Source organism: Trichechus manatus, unplaced genomic scaffold, assembly GCF_000243295.1.
Source record: "Trichechus manatus latirostris isolate Lorelei unplaced genomic scaffold, TriManLat1.0 scaffold01023, whole genome shotgun sequence".
NCBI lineage: Eukaryota > Metazoa > Chordata > Mammalia > Sirenia > Trichechidae > Trichechus > Trichechus manatus.
Genome location: NW_004444959.1, coordinates 5,263 through 7,878, shown reverse-complemented (window position 1 = coordinate 7,878; position 2,616 = coordinate 5,263). Strand labels below are relative to the sequence as shown.

General features: G+C 38.3%; 1 pseudogene; it reads right to left on the bottom strand.

The window, feature by feature from the left end:
• Positions 1-2,205: 2,205 nt before the first annotated feature.
• On the bottom strand, positions 2,206-2,525 carry LOC101354997 (tubulin-specific chaperone A pseudogene; annotated as a pseudogene).
• Positions 2,526-2,616: the final 91 nt, after the last annotated feature.

Here is a 2,616-nt window from a genome sequence, read left to right as displayed (position 1 = left end):
TTAATCTTCCTGACCACTTCTTTAAATACATATGGGCTATAAAACACACCAAAATAAAAACCTACAGATTTTCTAACACATCGAAATCTGGGTTTGAGGAGTCCTCACAGGATGTAATTGCCGCAGGCTGTGGAAAGGAGTAGGAGGGTGGCACAGAGAGGACTTCCAGGAACCATGTACTCTCTAGGAGAAGAATCTCATTCTTCTCACATATTATGTCTGAAGTTATACTCATTCTATACTCCTTCAACAACTCAACCAGTTCCGTCCTTTGTCTTCAATATGTGCTTAAACACACAGTCTTGACGCAGAATTCTCTTTGATTTTACTCAACTAATTTCGTGAGTTTTCTCCTGCAATGATGGACTTTGTTATCTGTCTGTACCTTTGCTTACAATCTCCCTGTTTGCTTAGAGCAGTATTCCCCTTCTATCCATCCAGTTAACTTCTCTTTATCCTTCTAGACTCTATTTGATATCACTTAACAGAAGTCAGGACAGCTATGTTATGCTATACTAACAAATAACCCCCAAATTTCAGTGGCGAAAGTCATCACATTTTTTATTCTCCATTCATGCCAAATGTTCAGTGTGGCTCGGCAGGACGTTCTGATAATTGTAGTCCCTCAGGGTTGACAGAGACCCCATCTTATTTTTTGAGAATTACCATGGCAGTTAATAGGAGTGGGAATGGGACCAACTATGTACAGTTCTTCAGACTTATGCTTGAAAGATGACACGTCACCTCTACCCACATTTCATAGACCAAAGCAAGTCATCTCTTCATACCTAACTTCAGAGGTGAAATCCTACAGCGTGTTCAATAGGAGAAAAAACCAGAGTATTTATGAGCACCCCTATTGTCATCAAGGGAGTAAAACCTGTGTCATATCTGTCTTGTGGTGCCCTGGTTATGTAGATTTTCAATTCTGTATATCCTGCATGCCTACTCTATGTCTAAATGTTTTCTGTATTATTTATTCCCAGTGAGTATAACACATTATCCCTGTTCTTGAGGACGACAGGAAATCAACTCTCCAACCGTTAATTAACCACTTAATCTCTAACTTGCAAAAACAAACATGCTTGAAGAATCAACACGTCTTTGATATGACCTTTGCGTTGTTTTGTTTTTGTTTATGAGCTAAAACATTCAAGATGTGGTGAGCTTTTTATAGTTGGAGGGTAAAATAGCATTGACAATACCTAGGAAAATTGAGCACAATCTGAGGAAAGGTTAACCACCTGTCTAATTAGACTTCTATTTCTTAAGGCAGGGATATAGTCAGACAATTAAAAAACTTGTCATAACATTGAGTAAGAACCTCGATTTTCAGACAAGATCATCATAAATGAGTCCCAAGAAATAATTTCCACTTTATTTTTGACTATGGTATAGCAAAACACTTAGATTCCTCTAAGAGTGCGAAGCAGTCTCCTCTCTGCCCATATATAGAAGACTGTGGAGTTTCTAACGACAGATCTGATTGTGCACTGAGAGATAGTAACATCTGCACATGGGCAAAGATTCCCAAACGCTGACTGACAACCCTGCTCTAGCAGATAGTTCTTGGAGGGGAAAATGAGTTTCTGTTATCACTTGTCACAGCTTCTCTAATGAGCACTGTCTGGGTCTGACTGCCAATAGCCCTCCCAGCTGCACCCAAATAAGATTATATAATAGTGTTATGTAGAACATCTGTCTCGTATGCTGGTGATATGTCTGCCCCGCATACAAAGCCTTCCTTCCTGAGTGCTAGTCATGTGATGATTTGCTTAGACTTCCAGCTGCATTATTTTACAACTGGTTTTATTTTAATTATTTTGCATCAGCTTCACTAAAGCCCATGCTGTCTGTAAATTTTTATCTGGCTTAATCTTACTGCCCACTTCTTTAAACATAAAAACAAATACTCTTAAGTTAATGGAGGTAGGTGAACATACGGTAAACCCACTTTGTAGAAAAATAAATGAGTCCTCAGAAATCAAAGACACCATTGCCATTATAGAACAAGGAAGAGTCTTTTTTTTTTTTAAGTAGACTAACTCATTTATTTGACACCTTAAATTAGCCAAAGAAAATATATGCAACTGCATTAAAAAAATCACATTCTCATTCTACCTGAACATATAGCAGTGGTCAAAAATAATGAACTGTGGAATGAATCCCAGGATTTAATGCAAAAAAACTCCATGCAGAAAAATTTCAGACTTCTAACTTCACTGAATCCAGTAGTGAAAGTGCTTCTTTATATTCCTCAGCTTCTTCCAACTCCTTTTCACTTTCTAATAACTGCAGAAGATCGGTATATGTGGCTTCTGACCTGCGCTGGCAATCTGGGATCATCATCCGGAACTCTTGCAAGATCTCTGCCTGCTTTTTAATGGCATAATTTTAATCACATTCAGCCTTCATTTTTGCAGTCATTTCTTCTTGTTGTTTTGCTTCTTTTTCATACATCACTTTTTCTCTGACCAATCGCTTCAAAACGCCAGTTTTGATCTTGATCTGCGAGGATCAGCCATGGTTCCTCCAGCGCTGCGGGAAGAAGGAGGAAGAGGGTATTGAGCTCTTCTTTATTGCAGTTCAGAATAAAATAATAAAAGCTGTAAATTA